A 20,135-nucleotide genomic window follows, 5' to 3' on the forward strand; every position below is an offset into this window, starting at 1 on the left:
TAGTGTTAATTGCTGATAAGAATAAAAACTTATCATGTTTTCTAAAATGGCACATGGTCAGGGAGGGTGAGTGAGTGGGTCTGGATCTGGAACGCACGGGCAGTGTGTGAGGGAGTGGGTCAGGGCCTGGAACGTACGGTCAGTGTGTGAGGGAGTGGGTCAGGGCCTGGAACGTACGGTCAGTGTGTGAGGGAGTGGGTCAGGGCCTGGAACGTACGGTCAGTGTGTGAGGGAGTGGGTCAGGGCCTGGAACGTACGGTCAGTGTGTGAGGGAGTGGGTCAGGGCCTGGAACGTACGGTCAGTGTGTGAGGGAGTGGGTCAGGGCCTGGAACGTACGGGCAGTGTGTGAGGGAGTGGGTCAGGGCCTGGAACGCACGGGCAGTGTGTGAGGGGGTGGGTCAGGGCCTGGAACGCACGGGCAGCGAGTGAGTGAGGGGGTGGGTCAGAGCCTGGGACGCACGGGTGGAGAGTGTGAGAGGGAGGTTGTCAGGGTCTGGAATGCACATTGTGTGTGATGGGGGTAGTGTTAGCTCTGACCTTTGTAAGATAGAATTGGATAAGTAGGTGGGGGGAGAATTTGCAGGGCTATAGGTATTGTTTGGGAGACTGAGTAGTTATAAAGTATTCTTGCAAGTACTCAACAGACAATGGCATCCAGTGCTGCCTCGATGTATTTTCCACTGCACATGATAGGGGTAGACTGCGGTGTTGGCATTTAATCCAGAATTCTGAGTTAGTGCTGAACAGACACTGGTTGAAACCCCATCTTGGAGCTGGTGAAAAGTAAATTCAGTTATTAATTAGAATTCGTTACTTTATCTGGAACTGAAAGCTAGTCTCCATAATAGTGACTATTAAAATATCATTAATTGTCATTTTAAACAGTCTGCCCTTATCTTTTTGGGAAGAAAGTCACCCTAGTTTCTTGGTCCGATTTGCAAGTTACCACAGCAATATAGTTGATGGAAAAACCCTCCGAAATGGTCAAGCTCAAAGCACAGTTGCATCAAACTGATAAAGTTGAAAAAGAATCAAATTGTATAGGCCACTTGATGTTAATCTGAAGACAAACAGCAAGCACAAGTGACCTGAAAAATTATTTTTACCAACATTTTGATCTTGAGCCACAAATGAAAGAGTGCTGTCTCAGACGAATCGAGCAACTGCCTGACGTCGTCATACTAATGGAATCATACCTGAAAGACAAAAGACGACAATCTCTCCTTTTTAGCATGGGCTTTGTGCTAGGCGAGTCATGTCTTAATAACTTGGTTGAATTTTTTGAGGAGGTGATGATGGAGATCAGTGAGGGTAGAGCAGTGGACGTTGTCTCCACGGCCTTTAGTAAGGGTTTGACAAGGTCCCTCATGGTCGGCTCATCCAGAAGATTAAGATGCACGGGATCCACCCGTGAATTAACTTGTCCATAGAAGGCAGAGGGTAATGGTGGAAGGGTGTTTTTCAGGTTAGCGGTTCGTGACTAATGGTGGTCCACAGGGATTCCTCCAGGGACCCTTGCTGTTTGTGATATATATTAATGACTTGGATGAAAATGCACATGGGTGGATTAGTAAGTTTGCAGACGATACAAAGGTTGATTGAGTTGTGGATTGTATGGAAGGTTGTTAAAGGATGCATCAGATATAGGCAGAGAAATGGCAGATGGAGTTTAATCCAGGTAAGTGTGAGGGGCTGCACTTTGGAAGATCAAATGTTAAGTAAAAATATATAGTTAACAGCAGGACGCTGAACAGCATTGACATACAGAGGGATCTTTGGGTTCAAGTCCATAACTTCCTGAAAGTGGCCACACAAATAAATAGGGTGGTTAAGGTGGTGTATGGCATGCTTGCCTTAGCTTGGGTAATTGATACAAGAATCAGGATGTCATGTTGCAGCTTTATAAGACTTTGGTTAGTCCGCACTTATGGTATGGCGTTCAATTGTGGTCACCACATTACAGGGAGGATGTGGAAGCATTGGAGAGGGTGCAGAAGAGGTTTACCTGGATGCTGCATGGATTTAAGGGTATGAACTAGAAGGAGAGGCTAGAAAAACTGGGCTTGTTTTCTCTGGAGCAATGGACGGCACGGTGGCACAGTGGTTAGCACTGCTGCCTCACAGCGCCAGAGACCCGGGTTCAATTCCCGCCTCAGGCGACTGACTGTGTGGAGTTTGCATGTTCTCCCCGTGTCTGCGTGGGTTTCCTCCGGGTGCTCCGGTTTCCTCCCACAGTCCAAAGATGTGCGAGTCAGGTGAATTGGCCATGCTAAAAATTGCCCGTAGTGTTAGGTAAGGGGTAAATGTAAGGGTATGGGTGGGTTACGCTTCGGCGGGTCGGTGTGGACTTGTTGGGCCGAAGGGCCTGTTTCCACACTCTAATCTAATCTAATCTAATCTAATCTAATCTAATCTAATCTAATCGAAGCTGAGGGAAGACTTGAAAGAAATCTGTAAAATTGAGGACCTTAATACTAGGTGCATTTGTTTCAGGTGAGAGGGGGCAAGTTTTTTTAATACAGAGTAGTAGGACTCTGGAGCCTGCTGCCAGGGGTGCTGGTGGAGGCAGATATGATAGGGGTGTTTTAGATAAGCGCATGCATATGTAACGAATGGAGGGATATGAACCAAGGGCAGGCAGAAGGGATTAGTTTAATTTGGCGTCATGTTTGTCTCAAAATTGTGGGCTGAAGGGCCTGTTCCTGCGCTGTCCAATTCTATACTCTGATCATTGACTTCAGGAAGAGCAGTGTAGGATACATCCCTGTTTGTATCAGTAGTCAAGAGCTTCAAGTTCCTCGGAGTAAATATCGCCAACTATCTGTCCTGGTCCATTCACATCGATGCTACAGTCAAGAAAGCAAACCAGCACCTCTACTCCTTCAGAAGGCTAAGGAAATTTGGTCACAGTGACTCTTAATTTTTATAGATATACCATAGAAAGCATCCTACCTGGATCATCACAGCTTGATATGGCAACTGCTCTGTCCAAGGTGGAGTTGGTTTAGCTCATTTGACTGGATATTTTGTTTGCAAAGCAGTGTGATGTCAACAGTGTGGACTCAATGCCCACACCAGCTGAGGTTACCATGAAGAACTCTTTTTCTCAATTCTTTCTCCCCCCCCCCCCCCCCCCCCCCCCCCTCCCCACCTCCACCTTGTCTGAGGTATGATGGCCTTCAGGGTTTAATCACCACCAATCATGTATCTGAGAGTAGCCTTATCTCGTAAAACTATGGCGACTTGACCTGGCACCACACAAAGTTACAGAAGATTGTGGACACAGCCCAGTCCATCATGAAAACCAGCCTTCCTTCCATTGATTCCATCTAAATTTCCCACTGCCTCAGAAAAGCAGCCAACATAATCAAAGACCCCCTCCTGCCCCAGTTACACACTCTCTTCCGCCCTCCTTCATCAAACAGAAGATTCAAAGTTTGAAAACACGGGCCAACAGATTTAAGAGCAGCGTCTTCCCTGTTGTTACCATACTGATTAATAGACCTCTTGTTTATTCGAGTTGAGCTTTCTCTACATCTTCTTTGTAGCAGTAACACTGTAATCTGCATTCTGTTCTATTATCCTGAAGTACTTGCATAGGTTGTGATTTGTCTGGTTGGCACGCAAAATAATATTTTTCGCAATCTCTGTACATGACAATAATAAATCAAATAAAATCAAAAGTCTCAGGTAATGCTGTCACCATCCCTGGATCTGTCCTGTTCATCTGCTCCACCAGTCCCAGCTGATGAATCAATGCATCAATTCATCCATAATGAACACCACTTGGAGGAAGCAGTGAGGGTGTCCACAGCCCAGAATCCATTTCAGTGCCCCCCACTACTGACTGAGGTGATTACATCCTCAACATACTTGACCCCATCCTCATCCTTGCCAATCTGCCTGCTGCAGATCCTTCTGTCCATTAATGACCATCACTGTGCTTGTAGAGGCAAAGTCCTGTCTTCACAGTGATGTTACCTTACATGGTGTTGTGTGGCAGGATGATCGTGCTAAATTGAATCGACTTTGAACAGATGTAGGAATTCAAGACTGGCTATCTACAGCAGCAGAATTATTTTCCATCAGAAGCTGCGACCTGGCCCAGCATATCCCCAACTCAACAGTTGCCAGCAAGCTGGGGGAAAAGCCCTGGTTCAATGGAGAGTGCAAGAGAGCATGCCAGGAACAGTATCTAAGGGTCAACCTGGTGAAACTACCAAGGAGGACTGTTTGTGCATTACACAGCATAAGTCGCGAGTGATATAGCCAGTGAATCCACAAAGGCAAAAATCAGGTTTCAGCTTTGCAGCCCTGCCTCATCCAATAGTGAATGATGGATAACGATTCATGGTAGTGGGGGTAACACATTAGTGTGAAAGCTAATGGGATCATCTCCAGCTAGAAGTGCCAGCTCGACCCATCTTGGTCTCCTCCTGACTCCCCAGAATCATGGATGCTAAAATTACAGAATTGTTGCTCAGCTAGGCTAGTCAACCCATCGTGCCCCTGGCAGCTTTCCTAATCCAGGTGTTGCCATTCCAGTCAGTAAGATACTGAAGCAATTAATGCCCAAATGCAGCAAGAGTTGTACAGAGTTCAGGATTTGGCTGGCAAATGACCATCTCCAAATCGGGAGAATCCATTTCCTGGGGGGGGGGGGGGGGGGGGGGGCTATAATGGCATTGCCATTGCTGAATCCCCTCTGATCAACATCCTGGGGTTACCATTCACCAGACTCCCTGAACAGGCAAGTAGCATAAGTAATTAGTAAGGCAGTTTTATTTTGAATTCTTTGCCTGGTTGTGGGGGTCACTGGCTGGGGTATCTCCAGTTGCTTTTGAGAAGATGGTGGTGAGGATGAGCTTGTTCCTGAACCAATGCAGTCAGGTCTGTGTAGGAGGCACCCACACAGTGCTGTTAGAAAAGGAGTCACGACTTGTGCATCTAATTGTGTTGATTCACTCTAGTTATGTTTTTTCCATTCCTACTAAACGTTAGGTGAAGGAGTTTTGTCCATTTCTTAACTATTACACAGTGTCCTCTCCTTTTGAAGGTGCTTATTTGTAAACGTTCTCCCTGTATCCATTTGATCAGATCTTTGGTTTTAAGGAGGTTTGCTGTATCATCCTTCAGCTGACTTTTAACTTTCACTTACAAAAACATTGGAAAAGCTTAAGACCTCTGGCAGCTTGACCTGAAACATTAACTCTGATTTCTCTGCACAGATGCTTCCAGACCTGCCGAACTTTTCCAGCAATTTCTGCATTTGTTTCAGAATTGCAGATGCTGGAAATCTGAGTTTTTTTTATTTAACTTTCGCTTGTTTCTTTCATGATGTCAGGAATTAGTAAACAAACTGCTTGTTAATAGTTGCACAGTAAATTAGCTTCTTGAATATGTTAGATGACCAGTGGAAGGGGAATGTTTGTTCTGTGTTTCTCTCACTCGGCCTGTTTCGTTCTCATTTTTTTTCTCTCTCTCTCTCTCTCTCTCTCTCTCTCTCTCTCTGTGTTGTGTGTCTCTCTCTCTCTCTGTGTCTCTCTCTCTCTCTCTCTCTCTCTCTGTGTTGTGTGTCTCTCTCTCTCTCTGTGTCTCTCTCTCTCTCTCTCTCTCTCTCTCTCTCTCTGTGTCTCTGTGTCTCTCTCTCTCTCTCTCTCTGTGTGTGTGTGTCTCTCTCTCTCTCTCTCTCTCTCTCTCTCTGTGTCTCTCTCTCTCTCTCTCTCGGTGTGTGTCTCTGTGTCTCTTTCGGTTTGCTTGTTTCTCTTTTTCACTCTGCTAGTTTCCCTGTCTCTCTTTGCCTCTGAGCGTGTCTGTTTCTTTGTTTGTCTGTCCCTGTCTCTCTGTCTGTGTGGCTCACTCATTGAGAAGAGTTTGAGTTCGCCACCATTTCCATATATGGCCATCTTCCATCAGCAGTATCCTTGTTGGGGCCCCTGAGTTATTCCTTATAAGCTGCAGCTGTCCTGGAGGCAGGCATTTCTGAATTATGAGGAGGGGCTGTATCGGGGGATCACTTGCCGTCTCTGTGCTGGCATCTGTTGCAGTGCCACATGTCCCCGTGAGTGCCGATGTTTTTAGCCTGTGATGTAGTGAACTGATTGCACATGTGCCCTATGTCCAATCTGTTTTGATTAGGTTGGAATCTGGTTGAACTCCAGAGTCCCTCTCTGTGCAGGCACCTCTGAATGAGCTGCGTTATCGTACTGTCACCCATCAGTGGGCAGAATAAGCCTGACCTAACTCTGAGCCTGTTGTGTGTCTGTTTAACACTTCTTCCTGATCATCACTGTTTTCCTGACACCTCGTTCTCTGTCGAGCTGCCACCTGTGATTGAATAATACTGTCCACAGCCCCACAGAATACCTTTGGCAAGCACAGGGCCAGAGGGCTAAAAGAACAATGAGCAATTCTAGAGCGATTTCAGATCCAGGATAGACAACACCCGAATCAGAGGAGCACATAAATCCCTCGAGTTATGGTCTGGAGGGGATCGCGGAGCTGGGGAGGGGCGCTAGTCTGGAAGGGCTCTCTGGGACGGAGAAGGGTGCGGGTATGGAGGGGCTTGCGTAGCCAAGGCAGGGCACGGGTCTGGAGGGGCTTACTGGGATGGAGAAGGGTGTGGGTCTGGAGGGGCTTGCGGAGCCGTGGAGGGGCTCTCTGGGATGGAGAAGAGTGCAGGTCTGGAGGGGATCGCGGAGCCAAGGAGGGAATTGCGGGGACGGGGAGAGGATCGCTGCCGTGGGGAGGGGTGTGGGTCTGGAGGGGATCGCTGGGATGGGGAGGGGTGCGGGTCTGGAGGGGATTGCAGGGAGGATCGCAGAGGTGGGGAGGGGATCATGGCCACGGGGAGGGGTGTGGGTCTTGAGGTGTATACTGGGTTAAGGGAGCATTGTAATGCTTGAGATATCTGAGATGAGTTGTTAGTGAGGCTGGAGGAGATGTGTTTGAGACCTTGGACAGTAAGCTGGGAGGTGGTGATTGGGCAAATGTTGCACCTTCTATGATTGTGTGGAGAGGAGGCCTGAGGAAGTGTTAGGGATGATGAAGGGGTTGTCTCAGAGGGAACCTATAAAGTGAAGGGGGAGGGGAAAATGTGTTTGGTGGTGGTATCCTGCTGAAGATGGTGGAATTAGCAGCTTGTTTGAATGCAGAGATTGTTAGGGTGGAAATTGAGAAGAGTAAACTTTGCCTTCATACTGGGAAGGAGGGTAAAGGCTGTAGGCAGAGCAATGTTGACCACATCTATTTGTGAATAGAAGTATCACATTTACTCCTCTCTAATTCTCTGTCGTCTCCTCTGTGACCAGGGAAATTTTAAAGTTATGCCAAGCCCTTTTCTGATTTCTCCACCAATTTACCCTTAGCAATTTGGGTGCAAGCCATCCAGGCTAAATGGTTTCTCCACTACACACGCAACATTTCATTTCCTCCATAATCTTGCACTGTTACAGCGACTGTGTGAGAATATTGATTTGGTATCCGAGTCCATTCAAACCCATGCTAGCTCTGTGTAGAGCAGTTGTCAGTTCCATTTCTCTGCCTTATCCCCTAGTCCTGCAAATTTATTTCTCTCAAGAACCCACTCAAATTTATTTTGAGGAAATTGATCAGCTTTGCTCATAATCCATGAGTTTCAGATCTTCACAACTCAACATATAATATGAAAGCTTATCTTGGGGTGATGTGGTGGCTCAGTGGTGAGCACTGCTGCTTAACAGCGCTAAGGACCTGGGTTCGATTCCACCTTTGGGCAACTGTCTGAATTTTGCAAATTCTCTCCATATCTGTGTGGGTTTCCTTCAGGTGTTCGTTTCTTCCCACAGTCACGAGGATGTGCAGGTTGGTGGATTGACCATGCTAAATTACCCATAATGTCCAGGGATCTGTAGGTGTAGTGGGTTAGCCATGGGAAATGCAGGGTTATAGGGATAGTGATGACTCAGTGGGCTGAATGGCCTGTTTCCACACTGTACAGATTCTATGATCCATGTCCCCTTGTATCTCTTATCCAAAACCTTAAGCCTCTGTCCACAGTCATTGAACTATCAGCTAATGAGAACAACCTTTGTTTTCCTTTGTAAACTGGTCAGGGTCTTCTACACATCCATAAAATCTACCCTCAATCTGTTTTGCTCCAAGTACTACAACCCCAACTTCTCCAATGTAACTTTCTGGCTAAAATTCTTCGTTCCTGGAATCTGGGAATCTCCTTTACACCCTCTCAATGACCCTCACATCCTTCCTCGAGCATAGTGACCAGAACTGAATACGTTAACTTAACCGAGGCCTAACCAGAGCTTTTGGAAAAACTTCAGCATCATTTTCCTGCTTTTATATTTAATATGCCTGTTTATCAAGCCTGTGATCTCATATGTTTTGTGAACTCTTGTCACAGTATGTGCTGAAATCATCAAAAGCTCGATACATGTGAAACTCCAGCTTCCTCTGTCCCCTGCACTCTCTTCAGAACTAGGTCTTTTAATCTACATTGCCTCAACCTATCCTTTCTGTTAAATACATCACCTCGCACACCTATGATTTAAATGCCGTCTGTTATTTATTTCCCAGTCCTCCAAATCTAAATTTTGAAATTTACTCTGTATTCCAATGGCCAAGTTATTTCTGTATGGTAAGCACTGTAGAGCTCGTAACGTGGGGACACCACTGGCTTGGCTAAAAGACACCCACTTATCAACAACTCACTGTTTTCTCTCCTTGTGGCAGTTTCTACACAAGTTGTTACTGTCTGTTCTATTCCAGGAGCTCAGTGTCTTTAAGCAGACTGTTCTGTGGCACTTTGTCAAATACCTCCATAGTAAATGCTGATTCAAAATGCTCATTAAGTATTTCAGCTTCAATGCACACATTATTCACTTGATTCCTAATGGGATCCTTCTGAGCTCTTACTACCCAAACATAGAAACTATAGAAATGATATAGCACAGAAAAAAGTCATTGGGCCCTTCTTGTCCATGCTGACTCAAGATACCTAGACACCCTTTCTAATCCCATATTCCTGCACATAGCCCATAGTCTTGCAGTTTGCAGCACTTAAGATGGAGATCCATGTGTTTTTAAAAGAGTTTAGAGTCTTTTCCTCCACTTCCAACTCAGGCAGCAAATTCCAGACACCCACCACCCACTGTGTAAAAAATGTTTTTCGCCTCTAATCCTTCTGCCACTCAGTTTGAATCTGTTACCCCTGGTTTTTTAATTCTGTGCTCGGGGAAACAGGTTCCTCTTGTCCGGTCTATCTCAATCCCTCACCATTTAATCTCAATCATGTTACCCCTCAGCCTTCTCTGTTCCAAGGAAAACATCCCCAATCTCTCCCCAGAGCTCCAATTATCCAGTCCTGGCAGCATTCTCGTGAATCTGCTCTGCACTCTCTCTCCAGTACAGATCTATCCTCCCTGAAATGTGGGGACCAGAAGTGCACAGAATTCTCCAGTTCTGGCCTTGCCAGTGTCTCTTCTACCCCTATTTTCGTATTCTATACCTCTGCCAGTCAAGGAGAGCATTCATATGCCGCCTTTATAACCGTATCTACCTGTTTTGCTACTTTTTTAGGGACCTGTGCACTTGCACGCCAAGATCTCTCACTTGATTTACCCGTCTGTGTATTCTCATTTATTGTGTATTCCCTTTTACTGTTTGACCTCACCTCCCCAAATGCATTACCTCTTGCTTAGCAGAGTTGATCTTCAGCTGCCAACTCCAGTAAACCATCTATATCATTTAGTAGCAGACAGCTGTCATCTACACTATCTGTTATATGACCAATCACTGACATCCCAGTAGACAGGTTTTGGAGTCCCTTTTCTGTTGACAGCCATTTCTGTTTCATATTCTCTTTTTTTGCCAGTCATAGTTCCCTCTCAACTAATACTATTTTGCCTCCTCCTTGCTTGAAGAATTTGCCTGACATACATCTCTCACTCTCCTGAAACTCGCGGACTATGAGCAAAGCTGATCAGTGATTTCAAAAGGAATTAGGGTGGGCTCTTTCGGGAAACAAATTGGATTGCATGAGCAATTGCACTGAAAACTAACATGGGCTTGATAGAGCACTAGCATTGCCAGTTTCTGTGTGGTATGCTCTGTGTTGTCGCATTCAGTAGAATGGCCAACTGAGTAGGAACCCACCATGGCTCTGTCTCTCCATCTCTGGTGTTGGTGTGTTCATGTGGACCAAACTTGACAGATCATCCAACATTGAAATGAGTTCCTGTTGATTGCTCACTATTCTGCCGAAGTCAATGTGTTTGGAACAGAGGCATATTTGAATGAAGTGAGTGAAAGGGATGGTTAGAACCAAACTGATGTACTGCACTAATTTCCTGCTGGAACTGTGGGAGCATTTTTCATAGCTGGTAAAGTTCACACGGACATTGCTGGAGTAATGTGATCACTGTTGTTTTGCCACCATTTTACAATTCTCATCTCAGTGATCACATCTCTCCTGTTTCTCTATTTTCTCCAGCCCTAGTCCCTGGAATTCTCTCCTTTAATATTCCGCCCTGTGATTCAGTGTCAACGTTTTTGGGAGAGCTGCCCTTGTGACTGGGATTGTCACAATAAAGGATCTGTTCACCTCCCTCCATCCTGAACTGCTGCTGCTGCGATGGTGGCAGCTTCGAGCGATCCTGTTCACAACCAGCTGTCCTCTGGCATGGAGAGATCTATGCTTGGGGTGTGTGGGGGAGGGTGCATGTGTGATACGGGACAGGAGGGAGAGGCATCCTAGGGGTGTACAGCACGAAAACAGGCCATTTGGCCCAGCTCGTCCATGCTGACCAGGTTTCCCAAACTAGTCCTGTTTGCCTGTAGTTGGTCCATATCCCTCTACACCTTTCCTATCCATGTACCTGTCTAAATGCCTTTTAATGTTGTAGTTGTATAGCCTCTACCACTTCCTCTGGCAGCTCATTCTATACATGCACCACCCTGTGTATGGTAAAAGTTGCCCTTCAGGTCCCCTGTAAATTTCTCCTCTCACCTTTAAACCTATGAACTATGGTTTTGGTCTCCCCTAGTCTGGGGAAAAGACCTTGGCTATTCACCTTCTCTGTGACCCTCATAATTTTATAAACTTCTGTAAGATTATCCCTTCTACACTGCAGGGAAATAAGTCCCAGCCTATCCAGATCCTCCTTATAACTCCACCCTTCAGTCTCGGTAACATCCTTGTAAATCTTTTTTTGCTCGCCTTCCGGTTTCATAATATCCTTCCTATAGCAGGGCTACCAGCATTATAGGCAATACTCCAAATGTGGCCTTACCAATGTCTTGTACATCTATGACATAACGTTCCAATTTCTGTACTCGATGCTGTGACCAATGAAAGCAAGTGTACCAAAAGCCGCCTTTACTACCTTGTCTACTGACTCCACTTTCAAAGAAATATGTACACTTCCCAGGGTCCTGCCATTAACTGTCTAAGTCCTACCTTAATTTGTCTTTCCTGAATGCATCACCCTGCACTTATGTGAATTAAACTCCATCTACTGTTACTCTGCTCACTGGCCCAGTTGATCAAAATCCCATTGTACTCTTTGATGATCATCTTCATTGTCCACTGTTTCGTGTCATCTGTAATCTTACTATGCCTGCTAAAATTATGAACCTTCAGTCGGTTCTGATATAATGCAATAGTCCCATCCTTGTGTTATCTCATGTTATAAGAAAATCATGCAGTAGCCACACCATTTAAACTATTGGGACTGGAACCGTGTTATACCCAACACACGGATAAGGAAAGTTTGCCTTCTACAAATAAGTCTAAATTCTTCAATTATGTTAAAGCTGATTTGCATTAAAGAAACACGTTATAGTAGAACCAAATTATAGCTTCCTTATAGTGTGGAAAGAGGTCATTTTGTCCAATGAGTCTGTACTGACACTCCAAAGAGCATCCCGCCCAGACCAAGGCCCCTATCCTATCCCTGTAATCCCGTATTTAGCACAGCCAAACCACCAAGCCTGCACATCTTATGGGTGGCACAGTGGTTAGCGCTGCTGCCTCACAGCGCCAGAGACTCTGGTTCAATTCCCGCCTCAGGCGACTGACTGTGTGGAGTTTGCACATTCTCCCTGTTTCTGCGTGGGGTTTCCTCCGGGTGCTCCAGTTTCCTCTCACAGTCCAAAAATGTGCAGGTTAAGTGAATTGGCCATGCTAAATTGTCCCGTAGTGTTAGGTGAAGGGATAAATGTAGGGGAATGGGTCTGGGTGGGTTGCGCTTCAGCAGGTCGGTGTGGACTTGTTGGTCCGAAGGGCCTGTTTACTGGAAGTAATCTAATCTAATCTTTGGATTCTGGAAGGAAACTGAGCACCTGGAGGGAACCCACACAGACATGGGGAGAACAGGCAAACTCTTCACAGACTGAGGAGGGGCGGGTGTGCGAGGTGCTGGGTGATGATGGGACGTTAATGTGGCCTTTCTTTGTCTGATTGAGTGCTAGTATTGGCTGGCCCAGTCCACCTTCGCCACACTATGGTACACCAGGTCAACTAATTGGCTTTCTCCAAGGAGTCCTTTCTTGTTGGAATGTGCAGTGATTCAGCTGTGAATTATGGCTTTATGACAAGATTAAAATTTTGATGCAGTGACGTTGTGGTAATTCCACTAGAGCTAGAGACTCAGACTAATGCTGTGAAGGCAAGAGTTCAAATCCCATCATCACATGGTGATAAAAATCTGGAATGAAAGGGAATGTAATCATAGTCAATCGTTGTAGAAACCCGTCTAGTTCAGTAATGTCCTTAATGGTGGGAAATCTCACACCATTACTTGCTCTGGCCAAATCTGATCAGTTTAGAAATAACAAGACACCAGGTTATAGTCCTGGTGAAGGTACAAGTTTTCATTAGGTAGCCATTAGGGCAGAATACATAGGACACAGAATTTTTTATTGAAAGATCAAAGTGTCATACAACTGGTGTAATGTATTAGTAGACAAACCTCTGGCTGTTAAGTCTTTAATCACTTAGAATGCGGATGCAGGTTTCAATTGATTAGTATGTAAGTTCTAGAATTTCTTTCAAGTCACAGCCCTGAGATAACTTAAAGTTTTATCAGAATATTAAAAAAAGTGATATCTCCGCTCAGACAATGCATTAAAAGGTGTGAGGTTATTCTGTATGAGTCTGTATTCCAACTTGAAGTCATATTAGGAATTTATAAAATGGCACATTGACTGACTGCCTACAGATTGTGTGCTTTTTGAACAAAATAGAATCTATCTGCAAATACAATTTCACCTCATAGACTTATGCATGTGTGGGAGAGGGACGGTGTGTGCATGTAGGTGTGAGGGAGAGAGTGTGCACTTGATGGTGTGTGTGCAAGCGTGACCGAATACATGTCTGTGAGAGGGTGTGTATGTGAGTGGGTCTGTGAGAGTGTGTTTGTGTCTGTGAGTGTGTGTGAGAGAATGTAGTGAGACAGGAACCTAAGATCCCAGTTGAAATTGTCCTCATGGCTACTAAACGTGGCTGTCCGCCTCTGCTCGGCAACTCTGCATTGTTGCCTATCCTGGAGGACATTTACCCAAAAATTTGAGTCTGAATGTATATTGACGAGAGCAAGCAGATGCTATGACAATGGATGAATGGACACGGCACAACAATTGCTAGACAGGGATGCCCCTGCCCCCTCCCCCAGTCGGGGAACACTTCAGCGGTCAAGGACGTTAGGCCTCAGATCTTCAGGTGAATGTCCTTGAAGGTGGACTTGGTGATAGGAAACAACGCAGAGTCGCAAAGCAGAGGCTGATAGCTAAGTTTGGTACCCATGAGGATGTCTTCAACCGGGATCTTGGGTTCATGTCATGCTACAGGTGACCCCGCCACACTATACACTCGCTCTCACATTTGTGCGCACTCTATCTCACTTGCACACTTCCTCTCATACATGCACACACACACTCTCACGCACACCCTCTTACATATACTCTGTCACACTCGCATGCACACACTTTTTAAACCAGGTGCGCACGCGCACATCCTCTCTTCCTCCCCCTGCCCCCCACTCTCTCTCCCTGCCCCCGTCTCTCTCGCACGCGCATATACTTTCCCTCTCCTGCGCACACACACAAGAAGTGTATGGGGTGAATTTGTATTTGCGGATTTGTGTTTGCAGATACATTATATTTTGTTCAAAAAGTACACAATCTGTAGGCAGTCAGTCAATGTGCTATTTTATAAATTCCGAATTTGGAAATGGAAATCGTCTGACTCCAGGTTGGGATGCAGACACACTCTAACCTCACACCTTTTAATGTATTGTATGAGGTGAGATATCACTTTTTTTAATGTACTGATAAAACCTTAAGTTACCTCAGGACTGTGACTTGAAACAAATTCAGGAATTTGACGTATTAGTCAATTGAAATCTGCATCCCCATTCTAAGTGATTAAAGACTTCACAGCCATTAAGGTTTTTGGATCAGAGTGGTGCTGGAAAAGCACAGCAGTCCAGGCAGCATCTGAGGAGCAGGTTTTTGTCGAATGTATCACAACAGTTGGATGACATTTGATTCTTTAGTATACATTCTATGTCCTATGTATCCTGCCCCATTAGCTACCTGACAAAGGAGCAGTGCTCATAAAGCTTGTACAGAGGAACCTCGATTATGTGGTATTCGCTGAGCTGAATATCGGATTACTTGGCACGATCGCATGGTCCTGATGCTTGGCTAAACTGTTATCCGGTATTTGATTATCCGGTATTTGATTATCCGGCATTTGATTATCCGGCATTTGATTATCCGGCATTTGATTATCCGGCATTTGATTATCCGGCATTTGATTATCCGGCATTTGATTATCCGGCATTTGATTATCCGGCATTTGATTATCCGGCATTCGATTATCCGGCATTCGATTATCCGGCATTCGATTATCCGGCATTCGATTATCCGGCATTCGATTATCCGGCATTCGATTAACTGAATAAAAAGCTCCCTGCCCGCGTACTTCCAAATAAACCTGTTGGTCTATAACCTGGTGTCGTGTCATTTTTAACTTTGTCCATCCCAGTCCGACACCTGCTCCTGCACATCATAACTCTGTATCCACAAGAGTGTGGTAGATTCTGAACTGCCTTCTGCAATTGTCGACCAAGATATTCACTGGCAATTAAAGATGGGCAGCAAATATTCTGTTTAAGCCATTGGGGTCAGGTGCTGGCAGTCCCTGGTCTCAACATTCTGCCCTCTTTGTCTTTTTGCCCACGCAATGTGCTCTCTTTTGGTCCTTTTTCACCCACCTTCCCTTGCCCTGTCCTTTGTTCTCCGCTGCCCCGTCCATCTCCTTTCCCTATTTCCCTCCTCCTCCTTGATTTTCTACCCAATCCCCACTTGCTGTTCAACACCTTTCTACCAACATTGCCCCCACTGCTTCTCCATTGTTCATCCCCCATAAACCCTGGTCTATGCCCTCCCCCAAACCACACTCTTCCCACCCCCTCCCCGTGCCCCAAATAGTGCTCATCCCTTGCCCTGCAAACAAGGCTCTCCCTCCCTATCCCCAAACCCTGCTCTTCCTTCCTCCTCTCCCAAACCGCGCTCTCGCCTCCCCCCGCGAAGCCCGCTCTCACCGCCCCCCCGCAAAGCCCGCTCTCGCCGCCCCCAAACATCACCCTCCCCTCCCCCAAAGCATGCCCTTCACACCTCCCCAAGGCCCGCCCTTCCTTGCCCCCCAAGGCCTGCCCTTCCCTACCTCATCCCCCAAACACTGCCCTTCCCTCCCTTCTCCAAAGCCTGCTATTCCCAAACCCTTCCCCCAAACTCTGCCCTTCCCCCCCCCCCACCAAAAAATGAAGTGGAGGCAGATTCGATTGAGGCATCCAAGAGGGCACTGGAGCTTTTGGATCGTCGTAGTGTGTGTAGATGTATAGGGTGAACACAAGAAATTGGCCTTGGGTAATTCCTTCACAAAGTAGCTCCTTCTGTACAGGAATAATTATGTTGTTCTGTCCTGCGATGCCTTAATATCTGACCTCCGTGATGTCTCAGGGTTTAATGAGGACCTGATTGTAGACTGGACAGTGATGGGGACAAAGTCCTCTGAGAGGGTCCTGAGGATCAGCTTCGGAATGAAGTGGGTGATGTTCCCACTGTTGGGGTTAGGTGGGGAGGGTGTGGGCATAACAATTTGTCACACTGTTCGAAAATATTTCCCTTTCCAACTGCTTTAAAAGATTTTTATTTCCAATTTTTCAGCTGTTTAAACAGCCATGAGGTGCAACAGGAGCAGTATTTCAAGGTCAGAACAGGGGAATTCCAGCTAAACTACAACCAGGATATGGATTTAAACTTGGAGGAACAAGAGGCAATTGTCATGTCCATGTCTGCAAAAGTTCAATAAACACATTGGAGTATGTTTTTACGTGAACTCTCAAAATTGTTTCCGTTCCTTTGGCTAGGGATGTGAACACGCTGAAGTCTCTCTGTTCTGGCTCAATACTGCTCTTATTTACCCCTTCCTCCTCCCTGATTTTATTTGCTGGTCGCATCTCCAAACCTCCGACACACTCCAGCCCCCACTCCAACCGTTTCTCCCTGTACTGCCCCCTGGCTTCTCGTGCAGTGCCGCCCGGCCCTGTCCCTCCCCTGCAGTACCTGCCCGGCCCTGTCCCTCCCCTGCAGTACCTGCCCGGCCCTGTCCCACACCTGCGGTACCACCCCGGCCCTGTCCCTCTAGCTCCTGTGCCACCCCTGCGGTACCTCCCCGGCATTGTCCCTCTAGCCCCTGTCCCTCTAGCCCCTGTTGTTCCTCCCCCCCCGTTGTCCCTCCCCTGCGGTATCTCCCCGGCCCTGTCCCTCCCCTGCGGTATCTCCCCGGCCCTGTCCCTCCCCTGCGGTATCTTCCCGGCCCTGTCCCTCCCCTGTGGTATCTCCCCGGCCCTGTCCCTCCCCTGCGGTATCTCCCTGGCCCTGTCCCTCCCCTGCGGTACCTCCCCGGCCCTGTCCCTCCCCTGCGGTACCTCCCCGGCCCTGTCCCTCCCCTGCGGTACCTCCCCGGCCCTGTCCCTCCCCTGCGGTACCTCCCCGGCCCTGTCCCTCCCCTGCGGTACCTCCCCGGCCCTGTCCCTCCCCTGCAGTAATTCCCCGGCCCTGTCCCTCCCCGGCCCTGTCCCTCCCCTGCAGTACCTCCCCAGCCCTGTCCCTCCCCTGCAGTGCCGCCCGGCCCTGTCCCTCCCCTGCAGTCCCTCCCCTGCAGTACCTCCCTGGCCCTGTCCCTCTAGCCCCGTCCCTCCCCTGCTGTACCTCCCCGGCCCTGTCCCTCTAGCCCCTGTCCCTCCCCTGCAGTACCTCCCGCCACTGTCCCTCCCCTGCCGTACCCCCTGGCCCTGTCTCTCTAGCCCCTGTCCCTCCCCTGCAGTGCCTCCCCTACCCTGTCCCTCTAGCCCCGTCCCTCCGCTGCAGTACCTCCCCGGCCCTGTCCCTCTAGGCCCTGTCTCTCCCCTGCAGTACCTGCACGGCCCTGTCCCTCCCCTGCTGTACCTCCCCGGCCCTGTCCCTCTGGGCCCTGTCCCTCCCCTTCAGTACCTGCCCGGCCCTGTCCCTCCCCTGCAGTACCTGCCCGGCCCTGTCCCTCCCCTGCAGTACCGCCCCGGCCCTGTCCCTCCCCGGCGGTACCTCCCCGGCCTTGTCCCTCTAGCCCCTGTCCCTCCCCGGCCTTGTCCCTCTAGCCCGTCCCTCCCCTGCGGTACCTCCCCGGCATTGTCCCTCTAGCCCCTGTCCCTCTAGCCCCTGTTGTCCCTCCCCTGCGGTACCTCCCCGGCCCTGTCCCTCCCCTGCAGTCCCTCCCCTGCAGTCCCTCCCCGGCCCTGTCCCTCCCCGGCCCTGTCCCTCCCCGGCCCTGTCCCTCCCCGGCCCTGTCCCTCCCCGGCCCTGTCCCTCCCCTGCAGTCCCTCCCCGGCCCTGTCCCTCCCCGGCCCTGTCCCTCCCCGGCCCTGTCCCTCCCCGGCCCTGTCCCTCCCCGGCCCTGTCCCTCCCCGGCCCTGTCCCTCCCCGGCCCTGTCCCTCCCCGGCCCTGTCCCTCCCCGGCCCTGTCCCTCCCCGGCCCTGTCCCTCCCGGCCCTGTCCCTCCCCTGCAGTACCGCCCCGGCCCTGTCCCTCCCCTGCAGTCCCTCCCCGGCCCTGTCCCTCCCCTGCAGTCCCTCCCCGGCCCTGTCCCTCCCCTGCAGTACCTCCCCGGCCCTGTCCCTCCCCTGCAGTACCTCCCCGGCCCTGTCCCTCCCCTGCAGTACCTCCCCGGCCCTGTCCCTCCCCTGCAGTACCGCCCCGGCCCTGTCCCACACCTGCAGTACCGCCCCGGCCCTGTCCCTCTAGCTCCTGTCCCTCCCCTGCAGTACCTCCCTGGTGCTGTCCCTCCCCTGCAGTACCTCCCCGACCCTGTCCCTCTAGCCCCTGTCCCTCCCCTGCTGTACCTCCCCGGCCCTGTCCCTCTAGCCCCTGTCCCTCCCCTGCAGTACCTCCCCGGCCCTGTCCCTCTAGGCCCTGTCCCTCCCCTGCTGTACCTCCCCGGCCCTGTCCCTCTAGCCCCTGTCCCTCCCCTGCAGTACCTCCCCGGCCCTGTCCCTCTAGCCCTTGTCCCTCCCTTGCAGTACCTCCCGCCACTGTCCCTCCCCTGCAGTATCTCCCCTACCCTGTCCCTCTAGCCCTTGTCCCTCCCCTGCAGTACCTCCCCTGCCCTGTCCCTCTAGCCCCGTCCCTCCCCTGCAGTACCTCCCCTGCCCTGTCCCTCTAGGCCCTGTCCCTCCTCTGCAGTGCCTCCCCGGCCCTGTCCCTCCCGGGCCATGTCCCTCCCCTGCAGTACCTCCCCGGCCCAGTACCTATCAGGCCCTGTCCCTCCCCTGTAGTGCCTCCCAGGCCCTGTCCCTCCCCCTCCCCTGCAGTACTTCCCGGGCCCTGTTCCTCCCCCGCAGTGCCTCCCGGGCCTTGTCCCTCCTGGGTCCTGTCCCTCCCGTGCAGTTTTTCCCAGACCCTGTCCCTCCCCAGCCCTGTCCCTCCCGTGCAGTTTTTCCCAGACCCTGTCCCTTCCGGGCCCTGTCCCTCGCTGCAGGGGTTTGGCTCACAGCGTCTAGAATATGGCACTGGGGAGGTTTGTGGCTTGCGATTGGGATTTAGGATGTTGTGGAAGATTGGGCACCGGGATGGAGTGCTCTGTGCACCAGGTCATTGTTGGGGAAGAGCCTAATTGTGTGCTAGTGGATGTGTACCTTTTCTTTATTGAAGATAATAACGTAGGTTCTCGTTCGGTCAGTTTCCTCCCTTTAAGATATATTTTGTCCCGTGTTTTCATCAGGCATGAAAGGCCGTCGGTGGGAAGTTGCAGCGTAATGACCAGCGTAATGCTAGAGTTAATGTAATTCCCATGATTTCGAAAAATTAGTTCAAAAATTTCATCGAATGTCTCTTTCCTCACTGGTCAGACTGTGAACGAGCTGAGGTGATGGGGGACTGGATTATCTCCTGGATGTTGCCTCTGCCATCTCATTTTCATCCACAGTTGTTGGGTTGAAGATTGTGCAAGGGGAACCAAGTGAGCTTTAGAAGAACAGTTTGAGGCTGTGAAGTAACTGATTGCAGTGTGGGATCAAACTAGCTGTCAGCATTGTGGTTGTGTGATAAATGTCTCAGTGCTGCAGTGAACCATTAAAACTGCATCTTCCTCTATGTCGCTCATCTTACTGTATTACTGTGATGTTTCAATCAAACCACTTGAGTGAATTGGTCTATTCATTGAGAAGGAAGGACATGGAGGGCTATTTGGGGAAGGTGGGGGATTAGCACTGGGTAAATTGATTCTAAGAAGAACCAGCACGGACGTCAGAATGGCCTCCTTCTATGCTGTGATCCTGAGGGTTTCAGATGTGAAGGGTGTCCTACCCATGCTCTTTTACATGGCATGTAGACAGGGTGGTTTATGGATAGGGGGAGGTCGAAGAGCCTCAATGATGGTCTTGGACGGGGGCCCCCACTCTAGCTGGTAATTAGTCAAGCTGTTAGGTATTGGGTCCGGAACCTTCTAGAGACTGTGTCTTGGTCACTAATCTGGCACAATCTACTGTGAGGGTATGCTGCAATTTGTTTCTTCAGTTCAATGCTGGCTTCTGTTGTG

The 20,135-nt window shown here is 49.2% G+C and overlaps 1 protein-coding gene across 5 annotated transcripts in view; it reads left to right on the forward strand.

Annotated features, from left to right (window-relative positions):
• LOC122548552 (serum response factor-like) overlaps window positions 1-20,135 on the forward strand; it is a 132,843-nt gene that overhangs the window by 36,431 nt on the left and 76,277 nt on the right. The window lies entirely within an intron of this gene.

This window comes from Chiloscyllium plagiosum, unplaced genomic scaffold, assembly GCF_037043375.1.
Source record: "Chiloscyllium plagiosum isolate Xiang-an unplaced genomic scaffold, Cpla_swu_hap1 HiC_scaffold_3, whole genome shotgun sequence".
Taxonomy (NCBI): Eukaryota; Metazoa; Chordata; class Chondrichthyes; order Orectolobiformes; family Hemiscylliidae; genus Chiloscyllium; species Chiloscyllium plagiosum.